Source organism: Nannospalax galili, unplaced genomic scaffold (genome assembly GCF_000622305.1).
Source record: "Nannospalax galili isolate Female #2095 unplaced genomic scaffold, S.galili_v1.0 scaffold377, whole genome shotgun sequence".
Lineage (NCBI taxonomy): Eukaryota > Metazoa > Chordata > Mammalia > Rodentia > Spalacidae > Nannospalax > Nannospalax galili.
The window spans coordinates 593,655-609,153 of NW_008341187.1; the positions used below are offsets into that span (position 1 = coordinate 593,655).

Sequence of the window (15,499 nt, forward strand, 5' to 3'; positions counted from 1 at the left end):
TAGTTTCTTTAAGAAAAATCTGATTCTGTCAAGTTGGACAGTTTTTCCATTCACAAAGTAGCACTTCAATGACTGCATTTTATACCAGGTTGTTAAAGCCCTCTGAACACAGCAGTTAGAAAGACCCTATTAGAACCTACCAGACCACGTCCTGCTGGTAGACTCCTTCCCAAAGTCTCTCTCTCATTCTAAGTAAAGGCCAAGTCTCTGTGATGATCTAAAACTAAAAGGGGCAACACTTTTCTGGATGCCCTGCCTTGCTCCTGTCTCATCCCTGGCCTCTCTCAGAGCTCACTGTCCTAAACCACACTGGCTGTCTGACCTCCAACACACCAAGCCTACACAGCCTCATCTAGGCCCATCACCATCCCCCTCTCTGTCTACACTGTTCTTGTTACTCTTCCTCACTTAAAGGTGTTCCTCAGATAACGCTGTGAGGCTCACTAGGTTGTAGATGTAGCTCAGTTGACAGAGTGCTTGCTTAGTATCCACAAAGCCCTTGGATCAGTCCTCAGAACCGCATAAACCAGGCAGCATAGCACATACCTGTAGTCCCAGTACTGGAGAGGTAGAGGCAAGAGGATCCAGAGTATGGAGATCAAAGCCAGCTTGGGTGTGCCTTAGTGGTGTAGTGGTGAGCACAGCTGCCTTTCAAAGCTAGTTTGGGATACATGAGACCCTATCTATCTATTGATTAATTAATTACTCAGTTGCAATCTCCCTCCCCTGTACACATAGTCTTTAGCCTTATTCTTTAGCCTTACAATTCTTCTTTCCTCTTTCTCCATCAAAACTGTTTACTGCCAGTTTATATAATTTTTTGCTTCCTTTCCCTTCCCCAGCTAAAGTGTTCAATTCTGATCAGCAAATGTTTTTCTGAGTTTTATTACATGCTAAGGGTAATGCTTAGCAGATTCTCAATGTAAGTACAGGGAAAGAAGGGAGGGAGGGAGGGAACAACACGGGATAAAAAGAGAATGATCAATCACTAATGTATCAGGCTAGGCCTGGGGCAAATGAAATATGAATAATTTATACGTTGCTTCATGTCTTAACTTTCCTTTAAGTAACATATTGACTCTTCAGCCCTCAGACTTAAAAGTAACTTGCAAGTTTTAATTTCTGCAACATAAATGTCTTCATTATAACTTAAAACACCAGTATTAACTCTGCTGGTGCCTTGGTTTGTGCATCACCCTGTCCTATTTGTATGGTTTCAAAAGAAACAAATGGAATATAGTTCAAAGTGCTAATTACATAAGCTTATTAAAAACAAACCCCTGAGAGGTGTCAGTTCTAACACTCAGCACTTTTATGTTTATATAGTTTATTGGTTTTATACATGTGAGAAAGTTAAACACAATAAGCATAATATTGCAAAATAGCTGCAACCAAAGGTAAACTATATCATTCCATAGACTCTGCTCTCATCTGTGAGTCTCAAAGTGAAGGAGCGTACTGTACGCAGCAGAGGCAGGCTAGCACATGCTGGTTCTGGATAGACGGTGGGGAGATGGTGTGCTTCCTTCTGCAACTGCAGTTCAAACAAGGAAAGAATTAAGTGTACTATTTCACTGTGCAAAAATGAATGAGGATTATTTCCAGATACTCTGTGTATTCGGGTCATAAATTACCTACATGAATAACTGAATAATTTTTTTGTATTGCAATTAGAGACAAAAATCTATGAATAACTACGGATGGGGTAAATGTTTCTGCTAAAGAATATCCCAGAATAAGCCCTTTTGATCTTCAAGTCAGGCCACAAATGCAGGAACCAAAGATTCTCCACAGGCCATGAGGGTTAACTGTCCTCCGAAGAGCAGCAGATACTTCACCGCCCTTCTGAGTCATTCAGAGCCTTCAGTGGAAGATCCCAGCTCCCAGTGTTGCTTTGAGCTCCATGAACCAAGAGGGCTGTCCTGGCTCTGCACCTGCCTGCCTAAAGACAAGAGCAGCAATGGGGCCTGGCATGACTCTGGGTCCAAAATGCAGGAGAACAACGTGTCTTCCATAGAAGCAAGTCCGAACATATCTAAAAAGAGATTGTCAGACTGGAGAGATGGCTCAGGGCTTATGAGTGTTTGCTGTGCAATCATGAAGACCGAGTTCAGATTCCAGTACCCATTAAGATCCCAGAACCCTGGCATCCTGCAAACACCTGTAACTCCAGCTGTGAGGGATCTGAAACCCTCTTCTGGCTCCTACATGTAAGCACAGGCTTGTACACCTATGCACACGTGTGCACATATACTCAGAGTGACCTGCACAAATAAAATAAATATTTTTAAAAAGAGACTGTCAATTTCAACTTTATTTCATTTTCTCCTAAACATAAGCCCAGTGAAATCAGTGCCTTCTCTCTCTGTCCCTCTTAGTGGCAACAAACCCCTTAGAAGGTGAGACACAGAGAGAAAGGAAGACCAGACATTACTGAAAAGCACAGCTCTGTCACATGGGTGTTTCCACAGCACCATTCAAGACGACCAAAATAAAGGTGTGAAGCAAAGACAGGTATAACATAATGAAACAGTTATTTTTTAACAGAATTTTTGGTTTTAGTCCTTATTTAGCGATACTTTATGAGGTTGGAACGTATTCCTGAAAAGACATGAGATTCTAATTGTAAAGTACAGAGGAAATTTCATAGAGGAAAACCAAGGTGGCATAGTGGAGAAACAGGAAGAAGAGGAAAAATCCAGGATGGAGACATCTCTACCTAGTGTGTTCTCAAGGGTACAATTCAAGGACTAGAGGGTTGGGACTAATATTTCAAAACTTTCCACGGACAACTTCTGAATACATTTCCTCCGGATTCCAAATCTTGCCAACCATCTTTCAATCGAATAACAAACCGCTGTCTACTTGTTTCTTAGAAATGCAATGGATTCTGTCCTTATTCTGTTTTCATTGCTTTGTATGGTTTGGTTTGGTTTGACCAAGGAAAGGGCAGAATTGACAACTACAGATTGATAGGTCTCTCCCTGCCATGATTTTGTTTTACAACAAGTGCTCGTGTACCCCAAAGCTAGCCTTGAGCTCCCTATGTGGCAGAGAATGGCCCTGAACTCATGATTCTCCTGCCTCTACCCATGCTAAGATTACAGGTGTGTACTACCATGTCCCTGCTGGAATCAAACTCAGGATTTCACAAATGCTAGGCAAACACTCTGTCAACCTAGCAACATCTCTATACCCTCCTCTGTCTTGTATATTTAAATAAAAATTGGTGTCCTGAGCTGCATGCAGTACACAGCTGAATAATCCACTTGACCACAGATGAGGAAACACATGCTTGGGTGCTTGGCCAGGACAAACAAATTGTCACATCCTCGGATCCATCATTTCTTCCTGAGGCCAGAACTCTCGGCTGACCCAGCAGCCCTGAGTGACCCCACCCAAGGCCCTGTGGGAAAATCTGGGCTTCAGATGCTGACATAGCTCCTGCCCAAGACTCTGGCAGCTTCTGAAGGGGTACCATATCCTGGGAGACCAGTGCTGGAAGCAGAAATCTGGTCTGCACTCACCAACTCCCCAGCCCCATCGGGGCAGGAAAATTAGCCTTGGAATATGTAGGTTGGAAATGGTGGGCCTGGATACACAGCCAGGATTGGCCTCAGCCAGCTCTAGGGAAGGGGGCTGCGTGTCATCACATCCTGGTCACTGTACCCCACCCTCCCCAGGAAGGCTTCCTCAGGAAATCCTGACTGCTCCAGAAAAACGGGTTGGCCCCAGACCTGAGGATGTAAACAGGAGCTGTGTGTTTTGTTCTTTGTTCTGTGTCTTGCAGACATGAGTCTGGCCTCTGGCTCAAACTTTTTTGGCAGCAATACAACCAAGGAGTGGGCTGAGCCATGGCTCAGAGAACCAGAATTTACAAGTCCAAAAAGTACAGTGAGACCCAGCAGAAGACAACTGCCAGAACCAAAGTTCTCACCAAAGCTGGCTGCTTTTGAAAGAGGAATTAAAATAAGTAGCAAAATGGCTGAGGATGTAGCTCAGTTGGTAGAATGCTTGCCCAGTATGTATAGGGTCCTGGGTTTGATCCCCAGGCACTGTATAAACTTGACTATAAGGTTTGCCTATGTACTGAGTTAAAGGCCAAGCTGTGCTACATGGAAAAATAAAAATTAAATAAATAAATAAAAGTACCAAAAGACATAGAGCACTTAAGGTGATTTTCCACCCTAAGGTCAAAGTGCCCAAAATGTACCTAGGTCTGGGTTCCTCACGGCTCTTGGTATCTTTTCCAGAAGGCCCGGCATTTAGAGATGCTCAATAAATTTGTTAAATGAAGAAGTTTCCTTCTAGGCCACTTCTTGGCTCATACATAAGAATATGCATGCACATCAAGACCACTACCCAAAAACATGGAAAAGAGAAAAAGGGAATGAATGGAAAGGAGCCTGTCTTTCCCCCAGCCATCCCTTGTGCTGGACGGCTTCAATAGCCAACCTGACACACATGGGAAGAGGGAGCCCCAAGTGGGGAACTGTCTCTATCAGACTGGCCTGTGAGTATGTCTGTGAGGTATTTTCTTGATTGTTGAGTGATATGGGAGGGTCCAGTCCACCATGGGCAGTGCTACCCCTGGTCAGGTAGTCTTGGGTTGTATAAGAAAGCAGGCTGAGCACAGGCCAGAGGAACAAGTCAGCAATCAACATTTCTCCATGGTCTGTGTTTATAAGTTCCTGCCTCCAGGTTCCTGCCTTGGTTTCTCTTGATGATGGATTATAAGCTATAAGCAAAATAAACCCTTTCCATCCCAAGTTGGCTTTGGTCAGTATTTAATCACAGAAATAGACAGTAACTAAAGCATCTGTCTTTTGCTCACATCAGCCCCATCCAACCTACACCCTGATTGCACTTGCCTTTAGATACTTCCTTAGGACCAGTGATGTCCCAAGGCCAGTCCTGTCTCAAGGAGATATGAACCTGTTCTCTTCACTCAAAGTCCCAGGCACCAACTTTGATCTCTGCTACAGTTTCTTAATAAATTCAGGTTCCATGGAGCCTGGTGGAATGCGTGTTTCATTATACATCAGCGTAGAAAAGTATCTCCCTCATCCAAACCTACTTCCCTGTCCATCTTTAGATTCTCCCACCTCACCAGATGCAGAAGAGTAGACAGATGCTGCCAGATGTTCCTCCTGCCAGGTTGGATGGCAAGCTAGCACCTAGCCATCACAATTGCTACCATATTTGCAGGCTGGCAGTAGCTTTTAGCTCTTCTTAGGAGACAGAAATGTTGCTGTAATAGATTTATGTACCCAGGGCAGTAAAAGCCAGCACTGGCTATGGAGGCTGAATTCCTGTTTTTAATGCCAGTTCATTCAGCCTGATCTGTCAAATGGGATGATAGCAACAAAACCTACATCTCACCTCACTGGGCTGAAGTCAGGTAAAGGACATAAGCCACAGACAGCACTGAGCGCAGGGCCCGCCTCCCAAGCCCCCATGATCTCAACCAGTCGTAATTGCTGAGGAGAAAAGCTAGATAATTACTTTTCTAAGGAAAGCCTTGGCTCCACCCGAATTTTATTCCAAAGAACAGTGGCAGAGATATCAGAGACTTTTTTTTCAGACACTGTCTCATGAACCCAGGCTGGCCTTGAACTCTATGTAGCCCGAGGATGATTTTGAACTTCTGGTCTTCCTGTTAACACCATACTCTGTTAATGAGGTGCTAGGGATCAAATCCAGGGCTGAATGCATGTTAGGCAAGCACTCTCCCAAACCAGCTACATCTCCAACACCCTCAGAGATTTATGACGTGTTTAATTAAGTATGATACAAATATAATCCCCACCTCAGTGCACTTTTAAACACAAAGCTTCACTTAATTATCTGGTCATATTTTTAAGACCAGGAAACTGCACTTGTGTTGTTATTTATATTAGTGATATCTACTTGGCGGAGAAGCAAACTCTTCCTACTGGGCTGTGGGCTGTGGAATGCATCGTCCTAGCCATGAAGTGGGGTCTGCCATGGCTGCAAGAGCTGATGGGATGTCCTGGCTTTCTCCAGCAGCTAAGAATAGCCCTGTACATTCATAGGAGTCAGTGAGCCCTGGGACTCCATCTGAATGACCATGTCTGACAAGGGTGACCATAGAAACACTCTTCACTGTGCTTCCTGGGAGGAGCAAAGGATTCTTGGGAAAATAAATCTTATTTTAAAAAGTGGCATGATAACATTTCATGGGAAGGGGTAAGGGAAAGACTGAAGGTCTTTTCTACTTGATCAGATGCCATTGGATATATTTAAAGCTCAGACTGAACCAGTAAGATCATCTTTTCTCATTCTTCCTCCATAGATACACAGCATCCCTTCCCTCCCAGCAAGTACCAGACCTCACTGCAATGCACACATAGCACCAATCCTCACCATCTCATCTACTCCCAGTCCCACCCAAAGCAAATGCTAAGTTTGGTCCCTGACTGTTTTGTTTTGTTTGAGATAGGGTGGCCTGGAATTCACTATGAAGTTCTGGTTGGTCTCAAACTTGCAGCAATCCTCCTGCCTCTGAGTTTCAAATGCTGCCTGGTTCAATTCCATCCCTGTGGTACAGAAAAAAAATGCACATCACTGTAACTGGCATGGGTCCAAGCCCAGCACCCTCCACTCTATGGCAACAAACCACATTGCTCTTGGCTAACAAGACATCATGACTCCTGGGGCTCTTAGTGCTGCCCAGGAGAAGGGAGCTTCTGGTTCACTAGTCTATACAGTGCTGGGAATGTGGCTCAGTGGTAGGGCACTCACCTAACCTGTTCAGAACTGATCCCAAGTCTGTGTAGGAGGGACACGGGCAGCATGCTCAAGACTGGACCTAGTCAGGCATCATGACAGCACCTAAGAAGCAGAGGCAGGAGGATTGCTACAATTTTGAAACCAGCCTGGGATACATAGACAGCTGGGCATAGTAGCAAACACCTTTAATCCCAGAGGCAGAGGCAGGAGGATCTCTGTGAGATTGAGGCCAGCCTGGTATACATAGAGAGTTCCAGGCCAGCTGGGGCTACAGGAAGACTCTGTCTCAAAAAACAAACAATCAAAAGGACTATTCTAATGAAATCTTCCCAGCACAGTTTCTTACAGGAAAGACAATAGTCACAAAAGACTAATGTGCTTGGCAGTTTTAAAATCTCACTGTAAACTGGTTTAATGGCACTGGATGTATATTCCCCATCTCTATCCTTGATGCCAATCTGCCTACATGACCAAACACCTCACTGTCTTCCTCAATTCTCTGCTTTACTAAGTAACCCCACTCCCATCTTACTCGTGTCCCACCCAAACCTAGGGGCTCCACCTGACCAACAAATTCCACATTTGTCTACTTCTCTCTAAGTCAGACTCCAACCTGGCCCAGGCTACTGCCACTTCTCACTTGCAGTGGTCTCTACTTAAACATTATTATTCTTAAACATTGTTAGTGACCTTTCAAGAATACCAACTGTTTTAAAGCTTCCCACGGTTTCCAGTCATGGGCTAGCTACAGCGTATACCTCTTGCCCCAGCCTCACTCTGACCCAGTCTCAAATCTCTCACACTCACTAAACAATAATCATTTTGGCCTTGTTTTACCCCTAGAATTCACCAAATTAAGTCCCACCTTGTGCCTTTGAGGTTGACAATCTGTCTGCCTTGAAAGTTCTCTCTCTCTCTCTCTCTCTCTCTCTCTCTCTCTCTCTCTCTCCCTCCCTCCCTCCCTCCCTCCCTCCCTCTCTCCCTCTCTCTGTTCATTGTCTGATCCATCCTCAGCTCCATCTTTAGCCACTGTACGGAAATCCAGCCACTGTGCCACTCAACCCTCAAAGACCTTAATAAATTAGCACTTAAGACACTGTGAAGGGCTAGCAAGTTGGAGGGCCAACAAGATGGAGGGCCAGCTGGTAAGGGTGACTACCATCCAATGCCTGATGACCCGAGTTAGATATCCAGGACCCCACATGATGGAAAGAACTAACTTCCACAAGTTGCCCTCTGACTTCTACATGTGCACCATGAGAAACATGCACAGACACAAACACACACAGAGACACACACACACACAATAAATAAATGTAATTTTTAAAAACCCAGAATAAGGGGCTGGAGAGAGATGGCTCAGCAAGTTAAGAGCAGAGGACCCGGCTTCAATTCTCAACACCTACATGGTGGCTAACAACTGTCTGTAACTCCAGTTCCAAGGGATCCGACACCCTTTTATGACCTCTGAGGGCATGGCATGACACAGGTGTACTTACACAGATGCAGGCAATACACTCATACACATAAAATAAAAATAATTTTAAAAAGTCAGAGCAAGTACTCAATTTTAAAAGACAGTATCAAAATAGGTTATACAATGTATATTTATATCCTGTCCTCCTTTACAATGAGCTTGAAGTGGAAATTCAAAATAATAGATGGCATCCACCTTCTAAATAAGCTCAAGTAAATAAAGGGCCATCTTATCCTTTGCCCATCTTCCACGATCTAGTTCAGAAGTTCACTATAAAGGACATCCTCCAGAGGTTGCACAGTGCTGCATGCTATGGGTGATGCTCTCATTCTAAAAGTGAAGCTATGCAATAAAGAAAAGGGGGAGAAAGAAAAAGAGCTATATAAGATATCCTAAATACCCAGAAGAGATCAGATTATGGGCTACCCACTAGAGTGAGGGGGAAGTTCCGGGGGGGGGGGTCCACATGGAACCACTGCTTTCTACAACAGCTCAGGGCCACTCTGCACGCTATGGGTGATGCTCTCATTCTAAAAGTGAAGCTATGCAATAAAGAAAAGGGGGAGAAAGAAAAAGAGCTATATAAGATATCCTAAATACCCAGAAGAGATCAGATTATGGGCTACCCACTAGAGTGAGGGGGAAGTTCCGGGGGGGGGGGTCCACATGGAACCACTGCTTTCTACAACAGCTCAGGGCCACCACTAATCACCTGAGTTCATCCTCAGGGGTCTAGACATCCCAGTCAGACACAAAATACCACCATCACCCGTGCAAGTCCAAACGGATACCAGTAAATGCAGCTCTCCCTGCTCCATCTTGCTCTGCTTCTACCCAGGTCTTTCTCAGGCTTGATTGTATAATTAACTTCCTCCACAGTGTCTTTCTTAAACCTCCTGTCCTCCTAAGTAGCCTCCATCTTTCCAGTCCCACCTTTCCTTCATTAAAACACCTCTGATATGAGCTACTACTGCAGGGAAGCGCAAGATCCAAGAGGTGTTTAAGGAAAGTAGAGAATGTACCACAGGAATTTCCTAAAGGAAAATACAGTCATGAGATGGGGACGAATGAAGACGACAGTGCTACCCTCCTCACAGCTCTGTACAGCTCTATACAGCTCTGGGCCCTGCTCCCAACATGCCTCAGTAAAAATAAAAAGATTAGAGAGTTTGATCCAACAAAACACAAACAGGTAAAAAAAAGCCTCCACATGGCAGCTACGAACCGTCCTTAACTCCAGTTCCAGGGGAATCTGATGCCCTCTTCTGATCTCCAAGACACTGCATGACACAGGTGCACTCACATATATGCAGACAATAAATACACTCATACATATAAAATTAAAATAATAAATATTTTTTAAAAAGCCTCCAGAAAGCTGTTAATATCAAACACATGATACAAATAGCAGATGAAGAGTATGCAGATAAGAGAAAATTTTATTCTATATGTTGTGACGCACTTAAGAAAGAAAAGGGGGAATGGCTGGAAAGCTAGCTCAGCAGTTAAGAGCACTGGCTGCTCTTGCAGAGGATCCAGGTTCGGTCCCAGCACCCACATGGCAGCTAACAACTGTTCATAACTCTAGTTCCAGGGGAAACGACACCCTCTTTTGGCCTCCATGGGAACTGCACAACATGGGTGTACCTACATACACGCAAGCAAAACATTCATACACATAAAATAAAAATAAACAAATTTTTAAAGAAAAAAAAGAGGGCCAAGTGTGGTGGTGCACACCTTTAGTCCTAGCACTCAGGAGGCAGAAGTGGGTTAATCTCCTTAAGTTCCAAGACCAGCTGGTCTACATAGTGAGTTCCAGGTCAGCCAGAGCTATATAGTGAGAGCCTGTGGGGAAAAAAAAAAAAAAAGAACGGGGGAAGGAGAGAGGGAGGGAGGGAGGCAGGGATGGAGGGAGGGGAGGGAAAGAACTTTTAGTCTTTCATAATTCCCTGCCCCCTAACCCAAACAACAGCTAGTTCCATGTTCTTGAATATTCAGTCAACGGTAGGTTCAGGATAGGCAACTTCAGCACATCAATGCCCACACTCGAGTATCCATTGCTACATTCCAAATCAAGGACTCTTCCATGGTGGTTCTTTGGCTAAGTGCGTGACACCCATCGGGCTCCAATGACTTTCTGTAATCACATGACTGGCAAGGACAGGGTGGTAGGTGTGGGTCATCTCTTCAAGCTTCTGGAGGGACCTTTTTTTCCCTCTTGAAGAATGACTCACCATCCTTCTCAGTGTTAACTTTAAAACTTTTCTTTTCCTCTGAAAATCTGAAGTCGGTTAATGGGAAGTGTGCTGGGCTGTGTAATAGTCTCCAAAGGGAAGTGATAGAAGTTTTGGCTTGAGTCACTGGGCTGGAAATGGCCAGAGTCATCAACTGTAATGTTCCTTGGGGAGCAAAGTGCTCCTAACAGTATGGGCTACAGATGAGCCAGGAAACTTGATTTTCTTAACTGCCCACTTTTATATTACTGTATGAAGGCATTTCTCTAAATGCATTTACTCTGGTGATGGTGGGGATTAAAATAAATCTACTCTGGGACCCAAATCATTTTTAGAATGGATGGCCCATTCAATTTTTTTTTTTTTTTTGGTCTTTTTGAGACAGGGTCTCCCTGTAGACCCAGCTGTCCTGGAATTCACTATGTAGACCAGACTGCAATTTTAATTAAAATGTCTAGCATAGAATCAAGGGGGAATAAAAGATACTGTAAACTGTTTCCCTTTTTCCACCTCTTCCGTTCTGTTTATCTCTAACCATCAGTACTCTGGTCAGGAGTAATTTCTGAACTCCCCAACACTGTACTGCAGGCAAGACACCTGCCCACTACGCACAGTTTAGACCAGGCCAAGAGGACACTCACACAGAGGAGAACTTTGCCATCTAGAAGCGTCTATCACTCCTTCACTAACATGGTTCTCATAAAACATCAGAGGTTAGGGATTTAGCTTGGTGGTAGAGTGCTTGCCAAACAAGCCCAAGGCCCTGGGTTCAGTCCCCAGCACTGGGGGTAAAAAAAAAAAAACTAATCACAACACCGGGCTTGGTGTCACACACCTGCCCTCGGGAGGTAGAGGCTGGAGGATCTCTGCGAGATTGAGGCCAGCCTGATCTACATAGTGAGTTCCAGGTGGGCTGGGCCTAGGGATACCTCGTCAAAAAAAAAAAAAAAAAAATCACAAAAAAAGCTAGGAGGAAAAAAAGGGAACAGATGACTCTGTTGCTGTGTAGGGTGAGTCAATCAGCAGTGACTATTACCAGTTCACTCTCTGGAAATCAAGAAAGCCACACCAAAATCTATAACCAGAGACCCTGCCCCACACTAGTTTATCTGCCCAATCAAGAAGTCAGTTTCAGAAATCCAGCACCAGTGACACCTTTTTGTCTGTGTTGAGCTAAGTCTTTCTCCCCACACCCTCCCAGCTCTGAATTGTGGTTGAGATGGGGAAGAAAAGGCTAAGATGTGTGGTCGTCTTTGGGGGGCTAAGCTTATGCAGCTCAAAACATCTGTAAGGCATTCTACAGGCTCAGTATCACAATCAGTAGGGCAAGAAGGGAAAGTCACAGATGTTGCTGAACTTAGTTTGGCAGGAGATGGGCATCCTGCAATTTCTTCCAATGGCCCTGTCTACTTGTTCATCGTAGACTCTAGTAAGAAAAGCTGGACACTCATCAAGGATGCCTGCTGCTTTTCCTGTCTCCATCTCTCCTTACTCACTAAGTACCCTGGAGGACACATCTATCTCCCTCATCCAGTGGCCCCACCCATAGCCCATAAACAGATTTGCTGACTAGGTTTCAATGTGCCTCCAACATGTTTTTACCGAGCCTCCCTGGCCATCTCTCTCCCCAGTTTTTTTCGTCCCATTGGTCAAGGTGTTAGGCCCTACAAAGTGTCTGCCTCCTCCCACTGACTTCATGCAACCTCTCTAACATCACAGCACCTACCTATAGGAGTGTACCACAGCCTTAGCATGCCAGCAACTTCGGGACTTAAAACAACAGTAATGTATTGTCTCCCCATTGGTGAGACCAGAAGTCAGGTTTCCCTCCAAAACCTGTAGAAACAGGAAACTTCCAGAGATCCTAGGTTTTGCTTGGCTACAGACATATCAAACCAATGCTCTATCTCCACATGATATTTGTGTCTTTTTTATACCACTTTCCATCTGCCTGTGACTATGCCCAAATTTCCCTTTTGTAAGAGACATCAGTCATAATTAAGACTTACTCTAATGACCCCATCTTGAAGTAAAAAAAAAAAAAACTATTTCAAATAAAGTCACAGTCCAAGCTAGGACTTGAGACTTCAACTTTTCTTTCTGGAGGGAACAGAATAGCCATCCCACCACCTCACGGGGTCCCTGAGGTAATTAAATGAGATAACACACACAAAGATATCAATGCAGCGTTTGGCATTTAGTACATGCTCAGTAAGTGACAACGTCTAATGCTGCCCTTATTATTCCTGAATTGGCCATTCTTTCTGACCTACAGTATCTTTGTTTAAGAGGCTTTAAAAGTAAGTCTTTCCTGGGAGTGGTGACACACTTGTGTTAAGATAGGAAGATCACAAATTTGAGGTTCCTCTAGGATACATAGCAAGATCTTGTCTGAATGAATGAATGAATGAACAAATAAATGGCAAGTCTTTATGGCAGCCAAGTTTCTAAGAAGACTATTCTAAGACAGAAACAAAAACATCACCTCCCACCAAACTGCTTGGGAAAAAATAATGGCAATGGTAGTCTGGAAGGTAAGCCATAGGCCTTTGTCCTAGAGCAGAGCTTTGAAGCTTCCAGGATTTCTGGAATGCAAAGTTGTGTAGGAATCTGAAAAGGAAGTCTTCCACAGAATCTGCTGACATGCTGACAATTGAACTGCTGAGTTCCTTTGGTTTATAGAAAAATATTGTTCTACCATCCATAGTCTCTCTCCAGTGCCAAAAAGAATATATTCTTAAATGCATATGTGTACTGATATATATCAGTATATATATATAGATTGATTCCATATATATTTATTTCTAAATAAAAAGGCCAAAAATAACAGGTGCATAAGCATAACATTACAAAACCAAAAAAGAGCCAATTGTCAATTGCTCTAAAGGAGACTGACTTGGGGCTGAGGGTGTAGCTCAGCTGGTAGAGTGTTTGTCTAGCGTGCAGGAGACCCTAGGTTTGATTCCCATCATTGCATAAAAATGCGCATGGCGATGTACATCTGTAATTCCAGCACTGTGGAAGTGGAGGCAGGAGAATCAGAAGTTCACGGTCATCTCTGGCTGGTTTGAGGCCAGCCTGAGCTAAGATGAGACCTTGTCCTTTAAAAATAAATAAATAAACTAAATTAAATAAATAAGACCTTGTCTCAAAATTTTTTTTAAAAAAGAGAATGATTCAACTTAAGGAAAAGAAAATAATCACCACTATTTTTAAAAGATGGCAAGAGGACCTTGGTTCAGTTCCCAGCACCCACATGGCGACTAAGAACTCCAGTTCCAAGGGTTCTCTTCTGGCCTCTGAAGGCCATGGTGCGTTTACATACATGCAAGCAAACCACTCACAGACATAAAAATATATTTTTTTAAAAAGGTATTTCAGAGGCCAGGTGAGTGGTACATGCCTTAGTCCCAGCTACATGGGAGGCTGAGGCAAGAAAACTTGAGGTCAATCTGGGTAACAAAGCAGGATTCAGTCTTAAAACAAAACAAAACAAAAGCCAGGATATTTTGGTGTGTAGCTATATCATTAGCTGTACAGTAGCAACAACCAAGCAGCTGTACCATCCCAGCATGCTTTTCTCTGAGCTCATAAAGCTTGTTTTGATATGGACTCTTGTGGGACCCACAGAAGGTGGGATGTCACTACCACCTCCTCCTCCCACTTATTTTGCTAAGTCATTTCTCTACCAAAACAACCCTTGGCGCCTCACCAATGTGCCCTGCCAACTGCATTGCATCATTCTCTGCTTACTTATCTTGACACGACTAGCAAATGCAGGATTCAAACCCATCTGCTTTTGGACTTTGGCTGATCCTCTGGAACCATGCGATGGCTTATCTTCTCCCTATGTAAAGACTCAAAGCAGCAAACCCAAACTTGTCTGCAAGTCAGTGCTCAGGCAAGCAAACAATAGATTTATGTGTCTGATGTTTTTATAAAGTCAAACCTAATATTCAGAAACCAAACCGTTCTGCTTTTTTGGCTGACAGCAGAAGACTGTCTCCCAATATCGTGGAAGTGGGGTTTCCTGTTTTCCAAAACAGAACAGACTGGAAGTCATGAGACCCAAGCTGTGCTGTTCCAGAGCTATCACAAACATAGTAATAGTGACAGGAATGAAGCCGGTCTCTGCACTGCTCTGTTTCCCTGAACAGATGAGCCTGCAAGTTGTAAGTTTGTCACACTGATACAAATATGGCATCCAACATCTCCGGAAGCAGGCAGCTTCAAAAAAGCCAGATTGCAGGTCACTCTCTGACTTATATCGACACAGAGCACATAGACACCACCACCACCCCCGCACAAAAACCAGCACACACAGGCCATCTGATGACTTGGGGTAGATCTTCAGGACCCACATGGTAGCTGGGCAGAAGTGACTCCTGAAAGTTATTCTCTGACCTTCACACTCAAACCGTGGCATGGGCACCACCCCTCTACACAATAAGCACAACAAATAATAAACATATAAATGTAATGAAGCTTTTTTTTTTAAAGTAGAATCTAGGTCGGTAGCTCAGTTTGAAGAGGCTCGCCTAGCATGCATGAAACCTTGGCTCCAACTCCCAGCACCTCGTGGTAGTACTAAACTGTAATCCCAGGCCTGTGGAGGTGGAGGCAGGAGGATCCTTGCCTAGATAGTGAGTTCCTGGTCAGCCGAGGCTATAGGAGCCCGGGTCTCAAAAACAAAATAAAGAAAAACAAACATACAACAAAAGCCACAGCAGAACCCACATCCATCTGCGCCTGGTCTACTTCTGAGGGCAATTTTCAAACATATGTCATCGCAGACATTTATCTGTTTTATAGATAAAACAGCTGAATCTAGAAACCTAAATTGGAGATTTGCAGAAGCCAGACTCAACCAGCAACTGCTGAATTGTAGGTACTGAATAATGAATAATTAAACCCACGTGTGTTTTATAAAGAAAATCAGGACGCCTAGGCTGCTTACGTGGCTAAAGCATAGTGAGTACCAATAAAGGTGACTGTTGGCAGCTGTGAGGGCATTAAACTGGTCAATGAAACA

General features: G+C 44.0%; 1 protein-coding gene across 2 annotated transcripts in view; it reads right to left on the bottom strand.

The window, feature by feature from the left end:
* The window catches only part of Sash1 (SAM and SH3 domain containing 1), a 259,709-nt gene that overhangs the window by 160,904 nt on the left and 83,306 nt on the right, over nucleotides 1-15,499 (bottom strand). The window lies entirely within an intron of this gene.